The 18,071-nt window shown below is 47.0% G+C and overlaps 1 protein-coding gene and 1 long non-coding RNA gene across 17 annotated transcripts in view; one reads left to right on the forward strand and one right to left on the reverse strand.

Moving 5' to 3' along the window:
• LOC311433938 overlaps window positions 1-9,334 on the reverse strand; it is a 10,129-nt gene extending 795 nt beyond the window's left edge. Inside the window, exons 1-2 of the long non-coding RNA XR_014691074.1 lie at window positions 9,246-9,334; window positions 350-4,090 (exon numbers count right to left, since the gene is read on the reverse strand). This is a non-coding gene — a long non-coding RNA (uncharacterized lncRNA). The remainder of the gene's footprint in view (window positions 1-349; window positions 4,091-9,245) is intronic.
• A 1,186-nt stretch (window positions 9,335-10,520) lies between these two features.
• The window catches only part of LOC311433940 (uncharacterized protein), a 44,950-nt gene continuing 37,399 nt past the window's right edge, over window positions 10,521-18,071 (forward strand). For 12 of the 16 annotated variants that reach the window (XR_014691076.1, XR_014691077.1, XR_014691078.1 and 9 more), the window contains exons 1-4: window positions 10,521-10,599; window positions 11,001-11,049; window positions 12,050-12,190; window positions 12,368-12,653. The gene's annotated coding sequence lies outside the window, so the exon portion shown is untranslated. Of the gene's footprint in view, window positions 10,600-10,999; window positions 11,050-12,049; window positions 12,191-12,367; window positions 12,654-13,197; window positions 14,817-15,393; window positions 15,788-18,071 lie in introns of those variants that run through there. The other 4 variants (XR_014691088.1, XR_014691089.1, XR_014691087.1 and 1 more) reach the window with 4 other exon arrangements.

Below are 18,071 nucleotides of genomic sequence, written 5' to 3' on the forward strand. Positions count from 1 at the left end.
TTTAGCTACTTGATTTGCATGAAAGAGACACAGACATTTCTAGTAACTAGCATCCTGATTGAAATTTCCTGTAGTCTGAGAACAAGAATTTTACGTGGTGCTTGTCAGTTTAAAATCTCTTGGCTTCTACGAAGGCTAACATGTCAAAACAACTAGGAAGTAGACTAAATTTCAGTAAAGACACTGAATAGAAAAGGTCCTCTTCTCAATAGGAGAAGAGCTTCACAGAACAAAAGCTCTGTTTCCTGTAGGGTTCCCTACATACTTGTTCAGTGATTGCAGGCTTTGAGTGGTCCCCTCGGGTCCAATATCGCATGAGTGTTGTGGTTCAGAAAGTACCTTCACTTACCTTCCATCTTGTGCCCGCAGGAAACCTACTTCAGCGTCAAATAAACCCCCACTGAAGCATCCCCGACTCATGCCGGTAGGACTATCCCGTTGTGGCTGTCCCTGTACTTGGCTCTGGTGAGGCCACACCTCGAGTACTGTGTTCAGTTTTGGGCCTACAAGAAGATCCAGGTGCTCGAGCGTGTCCAGAGAAGGACAACGAACCTGGTGAGGGGTCTGGAGAATAAGTCTTACAAGGAGCGGCTGAAAGAGCTGGGATTCAGTCTGGAAAAGAAGAGGCTCAGGGGTGACTTTATCGCACTCTATAGATACCTTAAAGGAGGCTGTAGCAAGGTGGAGGTTGGTCTGTTCTCCCACGTGACGGGAGATAGGATGAGGAGGAATGGGCTAAAGTTGCACCAGGGGAGGTTTAGGCTGGATATTAGGAAAAACTTCTTTACCAAAAGGGTTGTTAGGCATTGGAATGGGCTGCCCAGGGAAGTGGTTGAGTCACCGTCCCTGGAGGTCTTAAAAAGACATCTAGATGTAGAGCTTAGTGATATGGTTTCGTGGAGGACTTGTTAGTGTTAGGTCAGAGGTTGGACTACGTGATCTTGGAGGTCTCTTCCAACCTAGATGATTCTGCGATTCTGAAAATCCAGAAACAGTACGATGCTTAGAAGAACTTAACCTGTGGAGGAGAAGGGCCGTCTCTTGTTAGGCAACAGGTTTGAAAGGCTGGTTTCCCCACCCCCCTGTGCATTTTGAAGAAGGCAGTCTCTAATCTGATGCAATCTAAATGAATCTAAGCTGTAGATTGTTATTTCCATAAGCTGTAAATGAACTTAATGTGTCTTTTAAATTGAGGCTCGTGTGCATGCGTTTGGCTTGTCCCAATAGCTGTTGTGGATAATGGCTCACGTGCCCAAAGACTCCTTGTGCTGATGTTGGATCTGCCCCTTGGTAAAGGAACACATCCCATGTGTTCAGCTTTTCTTCCTTACCATGTCGTATTTATTTATTTTATTTTTTTTTATTCTGAAAGAAAGGGGGGGATTTTCATTCGTCTCTCTGTGAGCGTTTCTAATCAGGCTGCAGTAAATACACGTGAGTAGGCTGCAGCGCGTACTGGACAGTATCAGAGTGGTACTCTGCTAGCAGTGTAGAGCCAGGTGAAGGTGTCCAGGGTAAGGGCTTGTTCTGCCTCAAGTTGAACGGAAAGTTTGAGAAGTTGAGCATCCCGGGGGATGTTTGTAGGACTATTGTTAGACAATAAAAGTTCAGATGGCTGTTGACGAAGGGGATTTTGTTGGCTCTTTTAGATAGCTGTTCCTGCCGAAGATTGCATCGGTCACAAAAGGTAGTAGTAACCTTGCAGTTTCTATGTTCTGTAGCGTCTGTAGCAAAGTACACTGGCAGATGAATAAGTGAGCAGGTACAAATACATATGACTCTATAGCTGAGATAAAATAACATGCAGTTTCTTCTTTGTTTTATCTTTCAAAGCACGTTGTTGCTGAGCGACTGAGCTTTTTGCTCTTGTTACTGAGGAAAGGAATGGCTGTGCTTCTTCCCCTCTCGTCCCTCTTTTTTAAAATTTTTTTTTTTGTTTTCTCTCCTCTTCTCCCTCGATGACAGGGACTTGAAATGTTTTCCTCAGATGTTCACGTGAAAATTAAAAATTAAAAAAATGCTGATGGAGAGCACTGACAGAATTGGGTGACATTTTCAAGGTAGAGGAGGGCGAAGAATGTGGAAATTCCTGGTACATCAGTGGTGCTCTGTTAACAAAACTGACATACACACCACTTGCTGTTTCTAGTTTTTTGGTTTGATTTTCCTTTCAGTAGTCTCCCCAAAGGCTTTTGTGGACACATTGTGTATCTTTTCTGTTCTTCCAGTATTCATCTGTCAGGAAAGACGACCATGAAATCCGAGGGCTGTGGACAACCATCTACCAGGTAGTTGTTGCAGACACCTTCGGTCATGTTATTTGTGCTGTTAGCTCGCCCTTTCTTTTATATTGAGTTGATTTATTTTTTGCAGCGCTATGTTTGCAGTGATAGCGTTGCTGCCAAGGTATTTTTAATTAAAACGATCTTAACTGTAGTAGTTAATTCACAGAGTGTGGCTTTGTGTAATGACTCCCATTGAAGAAAGCTTCTTCAATGCTGTATGTTTTCTTTAAAAGGTGAATATTAGTTTAATGTGCAGTTACTCCACAACTGCCCAAAGCAGTGATAGTGAGAAGCCCACTTCCAGCAGCCGTTCCCAACGCAGGGATGGATGCAAGGATGGATGGACACTGCTTGATGCCTTGCCCACCAGGGGAAGGGGAGAATGACTGGGCAGGGAGCTCCACCGCAGCCCCCCCTCTCTCCTGGGAATCCTGACAGCAGTTTAATAAAGTTTGCTTTCTGGCCCGTGCCCCCTTTGCTGGTGGCAGCTCCAGGAAGTGGCTGTCGCAGTGTGTGTGGGTGCAGGTTCGGTAGTGGGGTGGGTGTGGAGGGGGCAGGGGCTGGGGGGTTGGCCTCGTGTCGGTCACAGCCCCCTGCTGTCTTTGCTCCCCAGGCTCCCCAGGGACTGCTCTGTGGGGCGGGGACTGCTTGTGGAGGCGCAAGTGTGTGTGGAGGCTGGGGGTTTCTGACAGGACCCCCAGGGCAGGGGAGGGTGCTGGGGAGGCCGGGTGCTGCGGAATTGGCAGCCAAGCCAGGGAAAGTCCACGCGGGGATGGCAGGGGGTGGCAGGCACGGGTCTGTGGGCGCTGGGCTGCAGGACGGGAAGCCTGAGGCTGGCTCTGCAGTGTTCAAGCCGCTGCTTGCTTCTCCCGGAGCAAGCTGGGAGTTGTGGTCGGCGGGCTCTGAACATCCCATTGGTCACATTGGGTTTGCTATTATCTCCCTGCCTTTTTGGCCTGGTAGAAAAAGTATTGTTTCAGGTTACTGTCGTGCAGCTTCCCAGCTTTGAGCCGCATGTTGCTCAGGGCAGATACTTCTTCCCCGACGCGTCGTGGGATGCAAATTTCTGCTGCTTTCCTTTGTGCTTTCTCCGGGAAAACGGTCTGGGAAGCCATGCCTGCCATACTCGGGACGCCACCTACTGGTGGAAATTGGGTACTACAGGCAGCGCCGCGCATGCACCTTGGCACCCGCCCTCTGCCGCCACCAGCAGCTGGAGAGTGGGTACTGCAGGTGGCTCCGCGCATGCGAAATAATGCACGCGGGCGCACTCTGCCGCCGTCTCGTGGTTGGAATTGCGTACTGCAGGCGGGGCTGTGCTGCGCATGCGCGGTGGTGCACGCGGGCGTCATCTGCTGCTGGGATTTGTATACTGCAAGCGGCGCTGTTCCGCGCATGCGCAGTGGCGCCACGGATGCCGTCTGCCGCCACCTGCTGCTGGGAATTGGGTACTGCAGGCGATGCGGCGCTACGCATGCGCAGTGACGCCCGCGGTCGCCCTCTGCCGCCGCCTGCTGGTGGGAAGTGCGTACTGCAGGCGGAGCGGCGCCGCACATGCGCTGTGGCGTCCGCGGGAGCCCTCTGATTCCACCTGCTTATTACATTTTTTTTTTTTTTTTGATGTGTAATATCCTATGCTCCTAGATTTTTCTTCCTATGTTAAGAAAGTGTTTGAGCTAATTCCAGTTAAAAATAATTCAGTTACTTGCTTGGTCATATTAAAAGCTGCAGCAAAAGCATGGTGATTGTTGCTTCTAGAGAAACCCCAGTTCTTTTGTCTGCACTCTGCATGTTGTTCACATAACCTAGGGAAAAAAAATAAACGAAAGAACAAACAGTAAAAAACACAGGTGCTTCTCCCGCTCTCTTCCTACTTTCTTGTGCTTTGCCCCTCTTCTTTCCCAGGTGATTGGGTTTGGGTGCTGGGTGGGACCAAAAGGGTTATGAGCCCCAGGCATGCCATCAGAGAGCTCATTCTGCCTGGGCTGCTCTTTGGGGTAAGTGCCTTGTTTTTCCTTCAGTCAGTTGCAGGGTTCTCTAGGCAGGCTGGAGTCTATGGATTTCTAGTTTTTTAAGTGCTTGGAATTCACTTAATAGAGGGATATTTAGCACAGGTTGCTAAAGAGGTTCTTTAGGTGGGTCAGAGCCTATGGACTGATGTGTTTCCAAGTAGAGACCCGTAAGCCCATCTTTTTGAGGTGGTAACGAGTAGGATCTGTGATAGTAAAGCAATCTAGTAGTAGGTGCCTGTATTGCATGCAGCTCTTCTTCAGGTGAGTAATTGTTATAGCATGTTTATGGATAGGATGATGATGTTACTTTGTGTGTTTGTGGTTCCAGGTCCCTTACGATTTTTGCAGAATTATAGGGCATATGCTACGTAGTATACTATCCAGTACATTGATTCTGGTCAGGGCACACACTTTACTTCTAAAATAATAAAATTATTATGTCAATCATTAGGTATTCAGTGGGAATACCATACTCTGTGGCACCCACAAAGCTCAGGGAAAGTAGAAAGAATGAATCAAATGATAAAACAACAATTGGCTAAGTTAATGATGGAGACACAAATGCACTGGACAAAATGCACTTACCATTGGCACTTTTAAGCATAAGAACTAAACCACACAGTGGGACTGGATTATCACCATATGAAATGTTATATGGTATGCCTTATTCTGAAGGGATGCCTCTAGGGAACAATGTAGTTGAGGATTTTATCATCCAGAAATACGTAATTACTATTGGAAGGAGATTACAAGAGCTAAGAGAAATTGGAATGATGGCTCAAACACCACCTTTAGGATTTGCTATTCATAAGATACAACCAGGAGACAAGGTCTTAATAAAAACCTGGAGGGAAGAATCATTGAACCTCTGATGGGAGGCACTGTACCTTGTTTTACTTACTCCTGAAACAGCTGTGAGAACAGCAGAAAGGGGTTGGACCCACGCATCTAGAGTAAAGGGACCAATAACTACCGAAGCTTGGAGGGTTGAGTCCACTCCTAGGGAACTGAAACTAAGGGTAAAGACGGAATAGTATTCTGGCAACGAGGCTCTGCATGAATTAAGGGCACCAGATAAAGGGGACAAGCCTGAAGGGAGGAAAGGGAGAAGGCAAGACACGGGGCAGGACCCTCCACTGCAGTGTGTATGGTCTACCGAGGGAGGCAACCCCTATGGATATTGACTGCCGAGTGAGAGGGCCTTGACCGGACTTCTCCCGCACTAAGGTCAGGTTGTCCCAAGAAAATAACAAAAGAACCTATTTTTTTAAACCCATAGAAAATTGTGATTCGTTTTCCAGGAGCTGGATCACCCCGACAGGCTGAACGGTAACACAAGCCCGAATTGACCCTGAAAGCAGGCCCAGCCCCTTGATTGAAGGTGTTTGCCTATTATGATCCAGCCACGTGGGCAGAAGATGGATCCTGGGGCTATAGGACCCCAATATATATGCTTAATAGAATAATTAGGTTACAAGCTGTAATAGAAGTAGTTGTAAATAAAACCGGAGATGCACTTGGATTAATTGCAAAGCAAAATACCAAGATGAGAACTGCTTTGTATCAAAATCACTTAGCCTTGGATTATTTACTAGCACAGGAAGGAGTTGTCTGTGGAAAATTTAACCTTAGTAATTGCTGTTTAGAGATTGATGATGGTGTTTCTTCCTAGTAGCTGGTAGAATGCTATGTTCTGGCTTAGGATGAGAAGAGTGCTGATAACATGCTGATGTTTTAATTGTTGCAGAGCAGTGCTTACACCAAGCCAAGGTTGTTTCAGCTTCTCACTCTGTCCTGCCAGCGGGCAGGCTGGGAGTGCAGCAAACTGGCCAAAGGGGGAGGAGGGCCAGACTGCTCGGGGTTAGGCTGGGCATCGGGCAGCGGGTGGTGAGCAATTGCATTGTGCATCACTTGTTTTCATACACAACAGTAGTAGTACTATTATCATCATTATTGTCTTTATTATTACTGTTATTATTATTTACCTGTCTTTATCTCAACTCACAGGCTTCACTTTCCTATTTCTCTCCCCCATCCCAGAGAGGGAGGGGGGAGGGTGAGTGAATGGCTGTGTGGTGTTTAGCTGCTGGCCGGGTTAAACCACAACAGAAGGAAAAGCTGTAAGTGAACTTGTAAAAGACATGAAGAACATTGCATATGTCCCAGTTCAAACTTGAAATGGAATCAATCTAGGAGGATTATGGGGGGACTTTATGGGCGGTGATTGGTTTGCTAAAATAAGGATGGTTTTACTGGGGGTATGTGGAGGATTGTTAATAATTCCATGTTTAATACCTTGTATTACCAGACTAATACACTCGGTTATACAAAAAATGCAAATATCTGCGGTACCTGTTGACCCAGAACCAGGGAAAGAGAAAACCCATTCCCTGATGATAATAAAAACAAATGAAGATCCAAAATTGGTATCAATTCGACAAGTATTGACTCGATTGGAAAGGAAAACACGAATCAATACCATGAAAAAGGAGATGGGGGATTGTGAAATGTGTTCATCTGATTCGTGTCAATATGGAACAATGCTAGGGCTGCATGATATGATGAAATGTGACCTTCTGTCTTACATACTCTTGTATAACCACAAGTCTAAGAAAAACAGAGCGGTTAATGTATATAGTTCTTGTATCTTGCAAAGGAATGGTCCAGCAATTCGTGTCAATAGGGGATAAGAGAACAAAGGGGTTTCAGAATAAGTGCTAACTGTTATGACTATTTCATGGGGCACTATGCAAGTCTCTGACATCCAGACAAGATGAACAAAGGAGAAGGACAAGGGAAAAGCCTGGGAGGAAGACTAGAAGCCTTCAGTACGAGAGACCCCCAGGGGGACCACCGGAGACTGATACGCATGCGCCAGTGGGAGGGCTCAGATTCCAGGAACTAATTATAATAACCCTGCCTTTTCTAGGAGTAGTAATGAATATGTATTAGCCTAGGAGCATAAAAACAAGCCGCCTGATGTAACTTGTGTGCGTCTTGGTGGAGCAAAGACTCCTGGTGCACCCAGTGCTGTTTGCTTACCTCTATTCATTTAATAAATTGTAAACTTTGATTGTAATCCTATTTGGGACTTAGGGATTTATTACAACAGACAACCTTGTAAAATGCAGACAACCAGAATCCTTACTGCCATTAGGTGGAAATCACGGTGTAAGAAACATTACCACCTCAAAGAGTAAAAGCCTCAAAAGAAATGTGACTTGTAACAGGCCAGCAGCTGTGTATTTTCTGTGAAGCACCAGGTAGAGTATGAACCTGGATTGCACAGTTAATGGGGAAACGGGAGGGTCAAGGTCCTTGGGAGGAAAAAAAAAAAAAGTATATAAACTGTGTATGGAATTAGTAGGCACCCTCCTGCTTGTGGACGCCCACCATTGTAATCTCAAATAAAAATGCTACTTTACTGAGATCCTCTCCTGAGCCTATGTTATTTTCCAAAGATTGATTAATGGTTTTAAGGTTTCAGGGGTAGGGCACTAGGGTTGGGTTTCAGGGTAAGAGTTCTCAGGGTTTATGTTTAGGATTTTAAGTTTTTTAGATTTTTTGGATTTTTAACGGTTAGGATTTTAGGGATTTGGGGGTTAAGGTTTTAAGGTTTTCAGGGTTAGCGTGTTAGGGTTTTAGAGTTTTTGGGTTGTAGTGTTGATAGTTTTTTTTAGGGTTAGGGTCTTAGGATTTTCTTTTAGGTCAGTTATTTAGGGTTAGGGTTTTAAAATTTTATTTATTTATTTATTTATTTATTCAGGTTAGGTTCTCCAGGGTTAGGGTTTTGAGTGTCCTAATTTTTTGGGTTAGGGTTTGGAGCGTCTTAATGTTTTGGGTTGGGTTTTGAGCATCTTAATATTTTGGGCTAGTGCTTTGAGCGTCTTACGTTTTCGGGTTAGTGCTTTGAGTGTCTTATTTTTTTTGGGTTAGTGTTTGGAGCGTCTTCAATTTTTGGGTTTAGGTTTTGAGAGTCCTATTTTTCGGGTTTGGGATTTGAGCACCTAAATTTTGTGGGTTTGGGATTTGAACGTCTTAATTTATTGGGTTAGGAGTTTTAGGCATAGGTCTTCAGGGATTTAGTGTGGTAAATAGTTTGGGTTATGTCTGTAGGGGTTTCGAGGTTTTTTAGGGTTAGGGCTTGAGGCTTATTTGTAAGGGCGGTAAGGGCTAGGGTTACAGCGTGTGCTGTAAATGTAGTTCTCGAAAACTCGGCCTGTGATTGGCTGTGCGGCTGTCCAAGGAATGCTGGTAGGTATAGTTTTCCGGCACCAGGCTTCACCCCCAAGACCCCTCAGGATGTCCCCAGTTCCCCCCAGCCCCCCTGAAACACCTCAGGACCCCCCCAAACCCCCTCAAGACCCCGCAAACCCCCTCAGAACCCCCCCAAACCACATCAGGACACCCCCAACTCCCCCCCAGCCCCCTTCACGACCCCCCAGGACCTCCCTCAGCCCCCCAAATCGCCCCTAAAACCCCTCAGAACCCCCCCAAAAACACCTCAAAACCCCCCAGGACTCCCCCAAAACCCCCCAGGACCCCCCCAAAACCCTCCTAAATCCCCACAGGACCCCCCCAATTCCCCCCAGGCCCCCTCAGACCCTCCAAACCCCCCAAAACACCTCAGGACCCCCACAAATCCCCACAAGACCACCCCAAATCCCCCCCAGCCCCCCTCACGACCCCCCAGGACCTCCCCAAGCCCCCCAAATCGCCCCTAAAACCCCTCATAACCCCCCCAAAAACACCTCACGACCCCCTCAGCCCCCCCCAATCCCCTCAAAACCCCCCAGGACGCCCCAAAACCCCTCAGGACGCCCCAACCCCCCCCAGAACAACACAGGACCCCCGAATACCTGCTCAAACCACCCAATTCCCCCGAAATTCCCTCAAAATCCCCCCCAAAAAGCACGCCCAGGCCCTCACCGCCCCCCCGGGGGCGTACCCAGCTTCAGCGCCCACTTGAAGCGCCTCGGCCTCACCGCGGCGGTCGCTATTTTATGCAGGTCAGAAGTGGGGGCGGGCCTTAAATATGCCAGCGACGCGGCACGTGACGCGGGAGGGGCGGTGATTGGACGGCGAGAGGCGGAAGTGCGGCCCCTAGCAACGCCATAGCAACGATGACGAAAAATGGACTTCCGGGAGGCCATGATTGGTGCCCAGAGCATGCCGGGAGATGTAGTTCTCGGACTCTAGACTTCCGGGAGGCCATGTTGAGTGCCCAGAGCATGCCGGGAGATGTAGTTCTCGGACTCTTCGCTTCCGGGAGGCCATGTTATTTGCGCAGAGTATGCCGGGAGATGTAGTTCTCGGGCTCTGGACTTCCGGGAGGCCATGTTGAGTGCCCAATGCATGGTGGGAGGTGTAGTTCTCGGACTCTGGACTTCCGGGAGGCCATGTTGAGTGCCCAGAGCATGCCGGAAGATGTAGTTCTCGGACTCCGGACTTCCGGGAGGCCATGTTGAATGCCCAGAGCATGCCGGGAGATGTAGTTCTCGGACTCTGGGCTTCCGGGAGGCCATGTTGAATGCCCAGAGCATGCCGGGAGATGTAGTTCTCGGACTCCGGACTTCCGGGAGGCCATGTTGAATGCCCAGAGCATGCCGGGAGATGTAGTTCTCGGACTCCGGGCTTCCGGGAGGCCATGTTGAATGCCCAGAGCATGCCGGGAGGTGTAGTTCTCGGACTCCGGACTTCCGGGAGGCCATGTTGAATGCCCAGAGCATGCCGGGAGATGTAGTTCTCGGACTCCGGACGTCCGGGAGGCCATGTTGAATGCCCAGAGCATACCGGGAAACGTAGTTCTGGGACTCCGGACCTCCGGGAGGCCATGTTGAATGCCCAGAGCATGCCGGGAAATGTAGTTCTCAGAAACTAGGGTTGGGGTTAGGGGCTAGGGCTGGGGCTAGGGTTAGGGTTTAGGGTGAGGGTTGGGGTTACAGTTAGGGCTAGTGAATGCTGGTTCTGTGTTTACAGATGGGAATGAGCGTGCTTAAACTAATTCCAGTTGAAGAAGTTTCAGTGACTTGCTTGGTGATACTGTCAGTTCAATATTAAAAGCTGCAGCAAAAGCACAGGGATTTTTGCTTTGTCTGCTCTCTGCATGTTTTTGAGATAAAGCAGATTAAAAAAAAAAAAAACACAAACTAAAAAGAAAGAAAGAAACAAACAAAAAACCATCACATATGTAACTCTCCCGAGGACTAAAACCAGCTTGATTGCATGGTACAAGAGGCTCAACCACGTAGGTGCAGTATTACCAAGAGACTGAGCCGGTTCACCTTTTTCATCTTCAAAGGGTAAGTCTGTGACTACCTATGTTGGGGCTCCTGTGCATTCATGGCCTTTTGGCTTTTGTTGACTTCAGGGTGTTTGTTTATTTTTTTTTTCTAGCTCTGGTCTCTGTGTTTGAGTTTTCTGCAAGGAGCTGCACTGTTTGCATGTCCATTGTGGATGTGACCTTCTCTCTTTGTTTCTTGTTGCTCAGGGCTTAGGCACGGAAACTTGAATGAGGCACGAGGGAGAGTGGATGTCAGTGGGGACTCGGAGTTTTTTGGTGGACTGTGTTAGTCTGCTTCTAGAAACACCCCAGTTCTCTTGTCTGCACTCTGCATGCTGTTGAGCTAAGCCATACAAATAAGTAAAGAAACCACAGCTACTGCTCCTCATCTTTCTTTTTTTTTTTTTTGTACTTTCCCAGGTGATTGTCTTCAGTTTCCAGGTGGGACCAAATGGTAACTCAATTGCAGGTATGCCATCAGAGAGCTCCTTCTACCTGGGTTGCACTTTTGGGTAGGTGCTTTGTTTTTCCTTCAGTCAGTTGCACGGTTCTTTAGGTGGGTCAGAGTCTATGGACTGGTATGTTTTCAAGTAGAAACTGGTATGCACATCTTTGTGAGGTGGTAACTGGTAGGATCTGTCATAGTAAAGCAATCTAGTAGTGGGTGTCTGTATTGCACGCAGCTCTTCCTCAGGTGAGTAGTTATTATAGCAGTTTTACGGATAGTATGGTGATGTTACTTTGTGTGTTTGCTTTGTGGTTCTGGGTCCCTTATGATTTTTTCAGAATTACGGGGCTTTTAGAGAGTCTTTGCATGTATGTCAAATCTTATCAAAGTCACAACCTTGGTGGCAAAGTGATGGAGCAGAGTTTAGGAGAAATGTATGGGCTAGCATGCTAGTGAATGCTGGTTCTGTGTTTACAGATGGGAATGAGCGTGTTTAAACTAATTCCAGTTCAGAAAGTTTCAGTTACTTGCCTGGTGATACTGTCAGTTCAATATTAAAAGCTGCAGCAAAAACACAGGGATTTTTGCTTCTAGAAACACCCCAGGTCTCTTGTCTGCTCTTTGCATGTTGTTCAGGTAAAGCAGATTTTAAAAAAGAAAGAAACAACAGCAAAAAAAAATCACAGCTGTTGCTGTGTCTGCTCTCTTCCTACTTTCTTGAGCTTTGCCCCTCCTCTTTACCATGTGATTGGGTTTGGGTGCTGGATGGGGCCAAAAGGTATATGAGCCTCAGGCATGGCATTAGAGAGCTTATTCTGCCTGGGCTGCTCCTTGGAGTAAGTGCTTTGTTTTTCCGTCAGTCAGTTGCAGGGTTGTTTAGGCAGGCTGAAGTCTATGGATTTCAGGATTTTAAGTGCTTGGAATTCACTTAATAGAGGAATATTTAGTGAAGGTTGCTGGCTCACTGTTCTTTGGGATGGTGGGATACACTCTTGTTTTTGAGCTTTATTTTAATCTCTAGATGAATCAACCCACTTGTGTAACTCTCCTGAGGACTACCAGAGGACTAAAACCAGCTTGATCACATGTTACAAGAGGCTCAACCACGTAGTTGCAGTATTACCAAGAGACTGAGCAGGTTCACCTTTTTCATCTGCAAAGGGTAAGTCTGTGGCTACCTCTGTTGGGGCTGCTGTGCATTCATGGACTTTAAGCATTTGTGGACTTCAGGGTGTTTTTTTTATTTGTCTGGCTCTGGTCTCTGTTTGAGTTTTCTGCAAGGAGCTGCACTGTTTGCATGTCCATTGTGGATGTGACCTTCTCTCTTTGTTTCTTGTAGCCCAGGGCATAGGCACGGAAACTTGAATGAAGCATGAGGGTGAGTGGACAGCAGTGGGGGCCCTGAGTTGTTCTGTGGACTACTTCACCTGTTCAGCAGTGGGGGCCCTGAGTTGTTCGGTGGACTACTTCACCTGTTGGGCCAGCTTTGTAAGCACCTTGCGACAGCAGAGTACGTCTCCTGCCATGTTTCTGAGACGTGCCAGACGTCAGCGGCTCCTGAAATGCTGGAGCTGCTCGGAGTGCAAGAGGAGCTGGAAGTGCGATGCATCTCCTTGGGATGTTAGGTGAGCATAGCAGTGGTACTGGGTTGGAGCACGTGGCTCTGGGGCTTCTGGGCTCTTGTTTTACAGGAGGAAAGAAGAGTAGTGGGTATAGACTGTTTTGTGGATTGTCACGTTTGTCTGTTCTTTCTGCTTGGACTAAGCCCTGTGACTTTGGCTCAGCACAGTGAATGGAAGTGCTCAGCCTGGATCGGGAAGGTGAGTGGAGAAAAGTTGGAAAACGGGTATTGTTTTTGGTGTAGTAGTCTCTTGTTGCACCTCTGGGTGACTCCTCTTTTCCTGTTACGAAGAAGGTACTGGGAACATCCTAGCTGGCCTCTGTGGTCCACACTGATAGTGGATTCTGAGCCCTGAGAATGAAGTCCGGGGCAAATATTGTGTGTTTGGGAGTGGTTGGCAGGGGGAGACAGGGATTTGTCTAGAGGGTGTCTGTCTGATTTCAGTAGAGGAGCATGTCAGTTGACTATGACTTTGTTTCTGAGGAGGTCGTTTCACTGGAAGAAATTTGGCTGGTGTGCTGGTGCGTGATGGCACTTTATTTCTGCAGGTGAAGAGGAGCCTTGTGCCTGAAGCAATGTCCTGGCTAGGCTTTGTGTTCCTTGGTGAGGATGGAACCTGCCTCCCAGCATTCCCAAGCTAAGAAGGGGGGCAAGTGCTATGTTTGAGTTGGGGTTGTGAATGGACCCATAGGGTGAGGGTCTGTGCTTTTAAGTCATTGCTTTGGATGGGGCCTTTCAGGATTGATCAGGTCAGGCAGAGAGACTATGTGTGGGGAGTTCTGTCACGTACAGCGTGAGCGTGTGCCAGGCAGGGCAGTCCCAGCTTGTTATCTGTGTTCTGTGTTGTCTGTGCTGTACTGTACTGTTCCTCTTGGTGCTCGGCAGGCCCTGGGGAAGCCATCCTGATGGTATTGAACACTTGACCTCCTCAGAATAATGCTGATGTTGAACTGGGAGCTGAGCAACGCTTGTGTTGCAGTGGGAGCTTAAGGGGATCACTTCTACTGTGCTATTAATAGTTTTTTGTATCAAACATTTCCTGATATGATCATCATATGTTACGCACTCCTCAGGTCTTGATATTCTCATTGCCTTCTTCCACTGGACAGAAAAGATGTGCAACTTTGTAGCCACACCGAAGGCCCTAAATGCTTGTTTCGTCATCGTAGGGCTGATGCGAGCACTTCTTGTCTTGCAGTCACTGCTTGAAGTGCAAGTCTGTTTCAGGTCTTGTGCATCATATTCGGTTTGAGATCGTGTCTGTTTCCATCCTCACTCTTGCAGAAGTCATCTGGGCTGCATCAGGAGCTCTTGCTTGGGAATTGATTTCCTAAGTGTCTTCTTATGGGGTTTTCAGTCCCCATCCTTCTGGTCTTCTTGTCTTGAAGGCAGGCTTTTTAGGCCTCCATCATCCCAGTTCTGGCAGTTGCTTCCAGTCGCGTGTCGTGACATTTGAGTCACTCCTTGGGTCTGCTGCAGAGCACCTGTTCTGACTTGCTGTTGCCGTAGGGCTTTCCTCTGGGGGTCACTTCTTCTTGTGCCTTGTGTTGTGTGTTTTGTTTGTAGTGTGCCTGTGTGTGTGTTTGGTCTGGAGCTGTCCTGCCTGGCAGTTAGTGAGGACAGCTGATGTGGCAGTGCATGGGTGTACTAATACATTGTCTGGAGAGTTTTGGCAAAGACATCCGGTCTGCCTCTGGGCACATACTGAAGGGCAGCTGGCACAGTCATCTCAGTGGTGTTTGGCAGATGTTGGGGGGGGGGGAGAGTTGATCTGGTTGTGAGCAGCTGCTCGCATAGCGGTTGAATGATGTGCTTGAGGAGGTCTGTTGAATCTTGAAAGCTTACAGATATGGGGTTTTGAAATGTTTATTTCTATCATGTCCCCAGTAGAGTGTAAACCTTTAGAGGAACGTGTCACAGGAAAGAGCTCCTTCTGGAACTGTTCAGCACTGGGTAGGCAACTCGGTGACTGGCTTGATCTACTTCTGAGGTGCTGAGGCAAGGGGGCTGCTGTTTTGAAACGATAATTTGTAAATGGGGTTCTGTGTGTTGTTGAGGGATGGGTGCTAATGCTGGCCGCTGAATGATTATCTTGTGACCGTTTTCACTTGTTAAAGCTGAAACACAGTGTACAACACGGGACTAGAGCACAGCTTCTTTTAGCGAGGTGAGCGATGAGCAGATCTAGCAGGTACTTTAGTGGTGCAGTTGTCACTGTAGTTACTTAACTACACAAAATACAGTAAAAATCCTGTTTATATTTCAGGGGTGTGTTGTAGCTGGCTTAAGAGAGCAGATGGATGTGGAGGAATGGTTAAGCGAAGTAGGCCATGTGAACATTGCACAGCTAGGAGGCCGCGAGCTAACAAAGTATCGAACACAGCTCAAATGAGCCTGAGAAAGTACGTAAATAAGCCTGAGAAAATACGTAAATGCGGCCTGGGAAGGAATGTAAGTTCAGGGAGGTTTCAGGGAGGTTTCAGGTACAAGAACATGATATCTGTTGGTATGCTGGGAAAGTACTAACTGTGTTATTTTGGTGGGAAACTAGCTGATAGAATAGAGAAATGCACTAACCAATCATGAGCTTAGCTTTTGCAATATGTATGAGCTAATTATATTGAATTAGATAAAAGACGACTGAGCTATCCAATAAATCAAAGTTCACTGATCACTCATATTGAGCGTCTGTGTCTTCCTTCCGTCGACAACAAATGTCCTCGCAACAAATGGCGCCCGAACAGGGACCTGCAATACAGGAACAGGGACTTCGCTGGAGTTGAACCTGCGCTGGAATTGTACCTGCGAGCCACGGTTGGACGGAATACGAGGACCGGTCCTGCAACGCAGCTCAGGAGGTGAAAAGGATTACAAATTGCTGAATCCCCGCACCCGAGGCCTGAAAGGTGAATGGAAAAGAAACCTGGAATACCCACACCCGCACCCGCAGCTCGGAAAGGGAGTCCTCGCACCCGGGATGAGCCTATAGAGGGTCCCGCCGGAAAGCGTCGCCGAGGTCTTTGCAAAGGCTGCAACGGTACCGACGTATATAAAGGTATGGAGAGACAAGCGGCGTATGATTTGCTCAAATGCTTTTTAGAAAAGCGGGGCACACAGGATATATGTTGTAAAAAAGAATTGCCAAAGTTATTAGCTTATGGGGTAGTTATGGGTTGTTTTTTAAATCCTGATACTGTGTTTGAACAAGCAGAGTGGAGGAAGTTTGGGGACAAATTATTTGATGAAGTAATTAGTGATAATAAAATAGCGAAAAAATTGATGAAGCCATGGAGGGCGGTAACTAATGCATTAGCAACACATCAAGCTGAACAAAAAATAGCTGCTGCTGCAACAGAACGATTAGGATCATCCAGTCAGAAGGGGGGGGCTTCTGCTTCTTCCTCTACTCAGCAAAGAGCTGAGGAACAAGCTTACCCCTCTCCACCATCATATAGAACAGTTATAATTCCACAAGGGACTTCGGTACCCATATCAGGGGAAGAAGAACCTTCACAGTCACAGCCACCGACAGCCCCGCCTGTACCCCCGCCCGTACAATCAGAGAATAAAGAAAGGGTGGGTGAGGAATCAGGTACAAATTCATTTTCAACAAGTCCATTTAAAATCAATGTACAGGACAGGGAGGAGACATGGAAAAAAATAGCGCATGAAGCAATGAAGGAAGGGAATCTTGAAGTAGCAGCACAAATAACAACAGCCTATCCGGTGGTGTATTCACCTCCAGATGCACAGGGAAATGTACAGGCTCAGTTGACTAATTTAGATTGGAAATTATTAACACAATTACGATCTACAGTAAATGAGTCTGGATTAAAGGGAGAACCTACTCGTCAAATGTTAGATTATATTTGGGGGACAAATATTCTGCTCCCAGGAGATATTCGTAGCATAATGAAACTAATCTTGACACAGCATCAACAACTTTTGTTTAATGCATATTGGCACGGTATCTGTCAAGAAGAGGTAGCGATAATACGCGCGCCTGGGGATCCCTTGTATGGTGTTACATTAGACGAATTACTGGGCATGGGACCATATTTTAGAACAGAGGCGCAGGCACTCTTGGGACCAGACAAAGCTAAGGTATCAATGAATCTAGCCAGAAGGGCATTAGAACAAATTAGAGAGCCAGGGGGAATGCCGTCCTACATGGGAATTAAACAGGGCAGAGAGGAACCATTCGGGTTGTTTATCGATCGGGTAGCAAATGCGATACAAGCAGCGGGAGTTCCTGATTATCTTAAAGGCACTATACTAAAGCAATGTGCACTCCAAAATTGTAACCCTTCAACTCGTAGTATATTAGCTACGTTACCGAGTACTTGGACAATAGAGGAAGGATTGGAAAGAATGTCTCAGGTACCTGTAGGTCCACAGACTATGTTAGTAGAAGCAGTAAAACAATTAGGTGATAATATGAAAGAACAGTCAAAAGTGTTTGCAGCCCTTGCTCCTTTGCAAACCCCCGGTGGACGTCCTATTAGCCGAGTATCGACACCGCAATATCATTGTTTTCGATGTGGTGTTGCGGGACACATTAGACGGAACTGCAAAATAGAATCTGTGTGGTGCCAGAATTGTCAAACAAATACTCACAGCACTTCAGCATGCCGCCGAAATGCGTCGGGAAACGGCCGGAGCAGCGGGAGAAGCCACCCCGCGACGACACAAAAAGTGGCTTTTACGACAACGGCAGCGACGGCAACAGCACCAGCACCAACTGCGACGAATCCTTTTTTCTCCAACCAGCCACCAGTGGGAGCACTGCAACCTGGATTACCTAATCCTGCTATGATACCAGAAGGGTGGAAATTACTAATTGTGGATCTCAAAGACTGCTTTTTTACAATTGCATTACATGACAATGATAAACAGAGGTTTGCTTTTACACTTCCTGCTATAAATCGTGAAGGACCATATCAGAGATTTGAATGGACTGTGTTACCTCAGGGCATGCGTAATTCACCTACCTTATGTCAGCTCTATGTTGATGCAGCACTTCAACCAATTCACCGCGCATGGCCAAAAACGATTATTTACCATTACATGGACGATATTTTGCTAGCCCAGAAGGAGATATTTTCCTTACAACAGAAAAATGCCCTGGCAATTGCTCTTAAACAAATGGGACTGGTAATTGCACCAGAAAAAAATCAGGAGACAAGCCCTTGGAAGTACTTAGGGTGGAAAATCACAGATTCTACTATTCAGCCTCAGAAACTTACTATCCAATCGAACATCACAACTCTCAATGATGCTCAAAAACTGCTGGGAGATTTACAGTGGATTAGGCCAGTGGTCGGAATTCCAAATGAACTGTTGAATTCCCTTCGACCTTTATTAAAAGGAACTGATCCTGCCGCAAGGGTGACATTATCAGAACAACAGTCGGAAATATTAC

This window comes from Aythya ferina (assembly GCF_964211825.1).
Source record: "Aythya ferina genome assembly, chromosome: 3".
Taxonomy (NCBI): domain Eukaryota; kingdom Metazoa; phylum Chordata; class Aves; order Anseriformes; family Anatidae; genus Aythya; species Aythya ferina.